We start from the raw sequence: 9,992 nt of genomic DNA, 5'->3' as shown, positions 1-9,992 counted from the left end.
TAACTGTAAAAGTTAAGACAATAGTAAAACAGCTGGAAGCCAACATTAGGTTTTCGGAAGAAGGCTTACTACTCAGTGGCTCAGTGGCATTTTGATACCTGGTTCCTCTGGTTTCGAGCGTCTCTTCTATTATATCTGGCTATGCAGATGATGTGTGTGTTTTTATGTCTTGCAGGTGGAAGTTCAATATTTGATAGCAGACAATATTTTGTCTTTTTTTATATTCACTTTTAAAAGGTGTGTGATTGATATGGTTTACTGTGAAAAGCTTATCACTTATTGAGTAATCAAGTAAAATACAGTATTATCACATTTGACCATAATGAGTAACACAGATGTTGATGATCATATGTTAAGGAAACCCCATGGCCTCGAATGCTTAATGGCTAATTATCTCCTAGGTCTCATTAGCAGGAGTTGGGCTCTATGTTGGGGCACAGTGGCATGCTGCATTGAGGCGCTGTTGGAGATTTCAAGCAGGAGTGCTTCTGAGAATGATTCCCAGTGTGAAAGGATTCAGAATTCGAACAACAAACTAAAATTCTCACAAGCATTCTAAGCTTGGTGGAATGATAGGTTCACAATTTATCTAAAAGAGACATTTGTACAACGAAAGGTTAGCAGTAAGAAATGGAGAAGAAACAAATTATATCAACAAGTGGTCTCTGTTGATATGGTATCTTTTTAGAGCAATATCTTTATCTATATTAGACATACAGTACGCCCTCGTTCCTCGAGGTTAATGTGTTCCGGGAACCACATGCGATTAAGGAATTCCACAATAGAGTGAAGAACTATTTATCTTATTTATTTACAGTAATTTAAACGTTTATTAACCCTCCCCATATTAATATTAAACCACCTTCTATCTGTATTACCTTTTCTCACACTCTTATCGACAGTTTAAAGCACTTTTGTGTCTCATGTAAGTCCGAGACTCACGGAACGAGGGCACTTCCAAATGCCGTCAACCCATAGAATGCACATAGGGTATCACGTGACTGCCTACCAAAAATCCGCGATGAGGTGAAGTTGCCCTTGTGCGCGATTGCACGAGAGTGCACTGTACATCAGCAGGAACAGGTCATCGTTAATATAGCTTGAAAACATGAGTTGGGATACCAGTTTATACATCACTAACATGTTGAGAAACCTGTTTTCTGGAGATGAATGCCTTTAAAATTAAAGTTAAATCTCTTTTGCATTGATTTCTTTTTCCATTTTTTAACGAACATATTTCCTCTGAGATCTGAAAGACAAGACGCAGAAGCTTAAACTTATATTCTATGAGCTTGAACATCTGTGGTCAAAAAACATGCCCAGAATAAATGACTAGCACAGAGAAACATGTTGGGGTGGTTGCCTTTAAAAGGTGCCGTTATATTTTTGTAGCTGTTCACACTGAATCATTTGTGTCCTTTTGGAAGGCTTTTTTTGTTTAGTCCTTCTGTCAGGGAATCAGTTGCACAACTGTCAGCATCGTTTTCATTCATGTATGAGATATAATGAACACTGGGCACTCTGGGGCACTTGTCTTTGCTTTAGAGTTTATGCCTGTGTATGACAGTAACAGAGGAAATATAACAGGATGAAATTCTAATATATGTTGTAAATTGAAAATGTTGACATTACAGACCAATGAGATTAACTCAATTAAAAATTGTCCCTGAATTAAACATTACTGTTTAAAGACTGACAGGCACAAATTGCCAAACAGTGAATAGCTTCCCTTCCAAGGAGGTAACACCACGACTGAAATATTTGTAATGTTTTTTTTGTCAGTGTCAATCGTCACCTCTTGCAGGAAGTAGTATATTTCAGAAAAATTGTTGGCAGTATGTTCATTCCTTGATTTTTATTTATTTTTATGTTGAATCTTGTAAATCCAGTTGTGACACATTTTGTTTAATCCACAGTTCCCATCCACTCACCTTCTGTCTCCTCATTTTCATGTAAAGGAGGCTATTTCAAATGTGATTTATTTATTTCATCTGTGGATGCTGGACAGCAGTTTGTGTGTCAGTGTGTGTGTGTGTGTGTGTGTGTGTGTGTGGGGGGGGGGGGGGGTTAGCTGCTGGGATAAAGGGATAAGCAATTCAATGTTGATCCCTCGACAGGGTCACTGGGCCTCACGTGCTCGTCTGATCTGCCTTTGTCAGTGTGTCATGACTCAGTTTCTCTGTCTATCCTATTTCTATAATACCATCGGTTAGCTTGACTTGCTAACCACTTGCATTATAGCTTGTCTTTTTGTCTCATGAGTGTCATATTATTTCAGCGTTTAGATCAGTACTGCCTTGGCATGCTGCTGAGGTTTTAATCTTTTCACTTGATTTCCAGTATTGTGTCACAGAGTTATCCGCTTCCCATCAAAAGCCATTTATAATCTGAATGATTTGACCGTCCTAATCTGGGAATGAAAGCCAGCAAAGGTAAAAAATACTTGGTCAAGATACGAAACCCCAATTTACTCCACAAGGCTTTATTGTTATGGCGCATGAATTTTTATCGTGCATTGCATGGTATCCTCTACGAATGAATGGGGTACATGTTGGAAAACCTTTAAGGGGTGGGACCAAAACGGTGTTATGTTCTTTTTAGACTTCACACCGTTTGGACGTTGTTTTTCTGTCTGACTGGCTGCCTGTGTGTTCAGCTCTAAGTCTGCTGTTTACTTCCAGTTCGCTGTCAATTAAGTTCTATAGAAGTTGAAAAAAAATGGTAACCTTTGCTTCTTCCTTCCCCATCAACCTGTGGTAGTGCTCGGCCGGTGACTTAATCTAGTTACTGTGACAGAAATGATTCGCTGCTGTCTGATCACAGCCTCTTCCATCTCTCTGATTTACACTGTCAGCTGTGTGGCGTTCTCATCAGCCTGTGTCAGCAGCCTCAGTCATGTGATCAGAGGGATTCTGTTCCTCAACATCTGGCATTTAAGAAACGTAATGTAGATATTTGCAAAGTGTGTGTGTGTGTGTGTGTGTGTGTGTGTGTGTGTGTGTGTGTGTGTGTGTGTGTGTGTGTGTGTGTGTGTGTGTGTGTGTAGCTTTGTGACATGTATAAGTGTCAGAATTACACTGTGCATTATTTAAAAGGACTGTAAACACATGGACGTTACAATTGTACTGATAAATAAATCAGACCTAATGTTAGGTGAAATCTCATTTATTAGAAAAAATAATTTGATGTAAATCGATCAATGAGACAAAAGTGGAAAGTGTGTAAAGTCTCCTGACAGAAACATAAAAAAAGTGACCAAATCCCCAGTCTATATTTTCCAACAGGACTTGTGTTCACCTAAACACTTTACTTTTCATTGCCTCACTGCCCTTTTCTTTTTTAAAGTTTCTTTCTTTCTTTGCTCTTAAAAAGGAGATGTTTTTGTGTAGGTGTGCATGTGCGCATTTGTCTGTGTGTGATGTCTGAGTGATGAAAATTTCATTCCCTGTACGACACAGTTCAATAATGGATGGGATTTGATAGAGGGCATATGCTAGAGTCTTTTGGAAAGTACTCGCACATGCTCACTGGTGCGTGCACGCACAAAGACGCACGCACGCACACGCACGCACACACGCACACACACACACACACACACACACACACACACACACACACACACACACACACACACACACACACACACACACACACACACAGATGAAGTCCCTCTTGTGGCAGTAGTTAACTGTCAGCTTTCCAGTGCATAAGAACTCCAAGAGACATGGACCTGGTCAAACTGTTGTTTCAGTGTAAGATACAGAGAGACAATGAATGTTTTCGCCGGTTGAAAAATGCAGCTGTATAATGTATGTATAATGTATCATAACACAATAATTTTTTTTATTATTTGTCTTTCCATTTTGTAATATGTGCGTTGTGTGTCTCTTTGTATAGGTAATGAGTTTGATGCAGATTCATGTCATGTAACTTTTTAAAAATCTTTACAATGATCACTTGATGATCAGTTTGATAGTTAGTAGCAAACTTAGTTGGATAATATAGTGAATGGTTTTGAATGACCAGTACTTGGAATTGATAGTCAGTGGTTATGTCGTGATCTTGGTGGTGATGCAAGTCATGCCATGCTAGAGGGGGATATTTTCAGCAGAGAAATCCATTACAAAGTAGCTATTTCTGTTCTAAGGCAGTGACGACTATTTCCTTCTTCCTAACAGCGTGGTTTAAATTTAAAAAGCCACCTGTCCTCGTTTGAATAATTATCTGGAATTCTTAATAATATTCTTTTAATTGATGGTAGGGGAAAATTATGCCGGTTGAATTGGGAGTTCGACTATCATTTGGATGAACAAGGCACCATGTTATGTTTTTAGATTCTTTATTGATTATGTTATGTGTCCGTGGTTTTACAGCAGAAGATGTTTTTGATAAAACAAAAATTTCACTGAAGCCTCTTTTTCCATCTCACTGTTATCATATAAAAAATCTTGACCTGCAAAATAAGATCTCACTCGAGACTAAAATCAGATCTCCACGCTTGCAACGAGCATGAAAAGAGACTTTCATTGATAATGGCACTAAACATGTGGAAAGATTATCATTTTGACTTCAGTCAGAGCTCAGCTGGCAGACGACTTCAATGTGTAGCAACCATGACATGAACACACACACACACACACACACACACACACACACACACTGAGGCACATTCTGCCCAGCTTCTCGCACCCACCTTCTTCACTCCATCATCCCAGCTGTGAAGTGTTATCAGAGATGACTGACAGCCAAATCAGTGCGTGTATGAATATGAATGGCGCTATGAATATGTATATTCAGAGGCAGTTTGCCTGCTGTCTTCTGTTAAAGATGGATCTGTCACAAAGTGATGGCTGTCATCTTTACCCTCCCTAATTTCCAATTAGACTGGCCCACTGATTGATACTATTGGAAAGTTGATGTATTGTGTCCGACTAAGCTGAAGAGCCGGAGGGTGGCTAAACAAGTTCGAGTACTGTTGATTGCAGGTGAATTACAAGTGTTAATTATATTTATAATGTGAAAGCAGTGATAGGAAACAAGATGGCGAGACAAGACAAAATTTGGCACAGAGAATAGAATAAGTAATGTACTGAGTCAAGATATTAAACAACTTGTTGAAGGTCTTAAACATTGACAAATTACTGTCAATACGAAGCAATATTCATAAAATATAAAGTTACCAAATCATGATTATTGAAAATGTCTGTCATATTTTTTGGCACTCAGCCTGTTCTGTTTTTACACCGTGGTAATCAAAAGTATTGTCACATCATCTATACAATATACAGTACAGTAGTACAAAGTAAGACGACCCTAAACCTAACCCGAAATGTTACCCCATTACATTGTTGTTATTAGGCACAGCAATCTTCTGTTGTGTGTGTATCAGTACGTACAGTAGTGTGTGTGTCAAAGAGCACATGTGTGTTTCTCTGTTCCTACAGTGAGATCAGTCATCTGGAGTCGGGTCTGGTGGTGGAGCTGTGGAATAAAGGTTTGATCTGGGACACTATGATTGGCACAGCGCTGATCCCCCTGGACACCGTTCGACAGTCTGATGAGGTGACTCCCACCAAAACAATAGAAATGATTCCGTTTCAGACATTAGAGGGTCGATTGTGAACAGAGTCTTGTTTTGAAATTGAATATTTGTGAATACAATGTTTAGTCCTGTGGGCCGGCGTGGCTCATCTCTGGACCTCATAGCTTCTTCTCGTGTTTTTTCCTCAGTGTCCTCCATCCCCACTTTGTGTTGTTTTGTCTTCCTCCAATCCCTTTTTCTCATTTTCTTCATCTCTTTCCAATTTATTTCTGTTTGTCATGTCCAGGAGGGTCCAGGAAAGTGGACTTCGCTTGACTCTGAGGTGTTAATGATGGAGGATGAAATCTGTGGTACCACCAACCCAACTCCACACCAAGTGCTGCTAGATACACGCTTTGAGCTGCCCTTTGGTATAAGTTTACTAAAGCTACATTCACTCCTAAAGACATTCACACATATACATCCAGCTACAGAGCCATTAAGTACTATACACAAATTATTTATTTATTATGTGTAACCTAAAAATCGACATTTCTCTGGATCATTTGGTTTCCTCGGTAAGACGTCGATCTCAGGTACCTGTCTGAAGTGTCTCCTCTTGAGACGCCTGCATTTCCTGCCACTCTCCTGATTTATCAACACTTGCGTGTCGGCGAGTAGGCTGTGGTGTATGCCGCTGTCTGCTCATCTTGGCACAAAGTCATGGTCTGAAGATGGAGATAAGATAACAGATTGCCTGTTTTAATTTGGCCAATACTTTAAAGAACTTGGATGACAAGTTTACAACATAGAAACTCATCAGGTGTATCCATCTACTCATCAGGAAATCACAATGAGTCATACTAAAACACAAAAGGTTATAAACAAGCAGTTTACAACATAGTCCAGGGTTTTTCTTTTTAAATTCAATTTAACTCACACTTTATATGATCTGTCCAATGAAATAAACTTCATTAAATACTGGATTGAATTGGAATAGCCAAAAGAAGATACTCTATAATGTCAGATCTGACTAAAATTCATCTCAAGTTTCAGTTTCCTGAGTATAAAAGTAAATTAGTGATTGTTGTTCGTATATCTTTGGTTGCATTACATACATTCAGTTGCTATAACAGAATTGTTATGATCAAATCTTTTATGGTTGTTTTTAATGTAAGCAAATCCAGTACTAAAATAAGATTGGAAGTCCATGTAGCCCATGGCCTTAGAGCTACGTCCTTTTAGGTTAATTCCTTGTCACATTAGACCCACCACCATATTGACTGAATTATAATTAAACAACATGGAGAACTATTGAGTAGATCACAAACAGTGTATGTGTGTGTATATATATATATATATATATATATATATATATATATATATATATATATATATATATATATATATATATATATATATATATATATATATAAAGAAAGGAGTTGGTAGTAACACCAGGGGAGCCAAGCACCAGCTACTGGTGGACAGAGCAGTACACAGAGACTGTAAGAATAGGCAGACCAACTTGTGCACCGCCTGGATAGACTACCAGAAAGCCTACGACTCAATGCCACACACGTGGATACTGGAATGTCTGTAACTCTATAATATCAACAGTACACTAAGAGCCTTCATCAAGAACTCAATGGAAATGTTGAAGACAACCCTGGAGACTAACTCCGAGCCAATTGGCCAAGTTAACATCAAGTGCGGCATATACCAAGGGGATTCACTATCACCACTGATGTTCTGCATAGGCCTGAACCCCCTCAGTCACATCATCACAAAGAGTGGCTACGGATACCGATTCCGAAGCGGGACAAAAATCAGCCATCTCCTCTACATGGATGACATCAAGCTGTATGCCAGGAATGAGCGAGAAATCGACTCACTGATCCACACCACCAGGATCTACAGCGACGACATAGGGATGTCATTCGGATTAGACAAATGTGGCCGGATGGTATCAAGAAAGAGGCAAGAGGATCCGAACTGAAGGGGTCTACCTACCAGGGGGTAGGATAGAAGACATCAAGGACAGCTACAAATACCTTGGAATCCCACAGGCTAATGGCAATCATGAGGAGGCCGCAAGGAAGTCATCCACAGCCAAATACCTCCAGAGAGTAAGGCAAGTCCTGAGAAGTCAGCTGAATGGCAAGAACAAGGTCCAAGCCATCAACATGTGTGCACTGCCTGTCATCAGATACCCCGCTGGGATCATAAGCTGGCCAAAGGAGGAGATAGACGCCAAAGATATTAAGACTAGAAAGCTCCTCACCATGCATGGAGAGTTTCACCCCAAGTCCAGCATCCTGAGGCTGTACACTAAGCGGAAAGAGGAAAGAGGGAGGCCGAGGACTAGTGAGCATCAGGGCCACTGTCCAGGATGAAACATAAAAAATCCAAGAGTACATCAGGAAGATGGCCCCAACAGATGAACTGCTCAGTGAATGACTTAGACAGCAGAAACCTGAGGAGGAAGAGGAGACAACATGGAGGGACAAGCCCCTACACGGCATGTACCACAGTCAGATAGAGGAAGTGGCTGATATCAAGAAGACCTACCAATGGCTGAATAAAGCTGGACTGACAGACAGCACAGAGGCACTGATCATGGCAGCAATGGGCCCTAAGTACAAGAGCAATAGAGGCCAATATCTACCACAGTAGATCTGACCCAAGGTGCAGGCTATGTAAAGAAGCCCCAGAATCAGTCCAGCATGTGGTAGCAGGGTGTAAGATGCTCGCCAGCTCAGCATACATGGAGAGGCACAAGCAAGTAGCTGTGATGGTGTACAGGAACATCTGTACCCGGTATGGACTAGAAGTACCCAAATCCCAATGGGACATACCACCAAAGGTGGTTGAGAACGACAAGGCTTAGATCCTGTGAGACTTCAGCTTCCAGACTGACAAACGGCTGCTGGCTAACAAACTGGACATAGTGGTGATGGACAAAGAGCAGAAGAGACCAGTGGTGATAGATGTGGCGATTCCAGCTGACGCCAACATCAGGAAGAAGGAACACGGAAAGATTGAGAAGTATCAAGGGTTGAAAGAAACAGCTGGAACAGATGTGGAAGGTCAAGGTTAATGTGGTCCCCGTGGCAGTAGGAGCACTTGGGGCAGTGACCCCCAAACTGGAAGAGTGGCTCCAGCAGATTCCTGGAACAACATCTGAAGCCTCAGTCCAGAAGAGCGCAGTCCTAGGAACAGCTAAGATACTGCGCAGAACCCTCAGACTCCCAGGCCTCTGGTAGAGGACCCGAGCTTGAGGATGATACACAGATACCACCCCACAAGGATGAGAGGGACTTTATTTATATATATTTACAGTGTATATATATATAAACAACTGCATGAATTGTTTATCAACAGAACTTGTAGTAACTGTTTTTCATTGAAATAATAGCAGCCTTTTAAATTCATCCTCTTCTTCTAGTCAGACACTTTTTCTGCTTAGTTTCATGGAGGACCTGTGACATCCTGGGGTGGTTGTTAAATCTATTTATGCTCCCCCCAAACAGAAACATCCTCATCGGTTATTAAACACACATAAATATATGATGGGAACATATCAAGCAAGGGAGAATGGAAGGGCGGCCGAGGGATAGGTGGAGCCTGTCGCTTTTCATCTATTTTTGACCTCTGTCTCACATTCTTTGCTTCGCACTCTCTTTCTCCTTCCATTATATACCTTCTTTTAATTTCCTTAATCCCCCCACCTATTACACCATCACATCTTGTGATTTCCTGCTCTTTCTCTCTTTCGCCACCCTTTTGCGCTCTCCTCCACACACTTCCGGCTCCTCTTTTCATTTTTCTCACTTGTGAACCACTGGTTTCTTCTATCCAATATTTTTTCTGTATTTAATAGATATCCCAGAAGATGAGGCTCAGTACTGGACCAGTAAACTAGCCAGGATCAACACCATGCAGATACATGATGAAGTAAGTTTGTGGAAAAGTAGCTTTACTGCTACTAACTTCTTGTTTATTAATCTTTTACTAATGTTAAAAACGTGTAGAGTATTAGGTAGTCTCAAATAGCAGCTTATGCTGTAATAATTACAGGGGGTTCCATAAATGACAGACTGTTCAATTTTCTTTATCGTGAAATTAGGTTATTTGGTAAGTTTTGGGGTGATAATATGAACTAGTTTTGTTAACTCAATTGCATATATATGAGAGATGCAGGATAAACCTTTAAAACATGTTTGTAAACATTCTTGTATTCAACTAGATTACAGAAAACTATTTTAAATGAAGTAAAAGTGAAATTAGTTTGCCTCAATTCTTGAGCTGATTTGTGGTCTGGTAATGAAGTGTGAATGTTCAGAGATCATGCAAAACAAAGTGAACTTCCTATACTATAATTATAACCTAATTAACACTGTCAGTGCCTGCAGATGGTGAAGAACTTAGAATTTGGGTATGTGAAAAGTTTCTTTTGCTTAGAAGATAG

This window comes from Antennarius striatus, chromosome 3 (genome assembly GCF_040054535.1).
Source record: "Antennarius striatus isolate MH-2024 chromosome 3, ASM4005453v1, whole genome shotgun sequence".
In the NCBI taxonomy this organism is placed as follows: Eukaryota; Metazoa; Chordata; class Actinopteri; order Lophiiformes; family Antennariidae; genus Antennarius; species Antennarius striatus.
Note: the sequence above shows the minus strand (reverse complement) of the source record.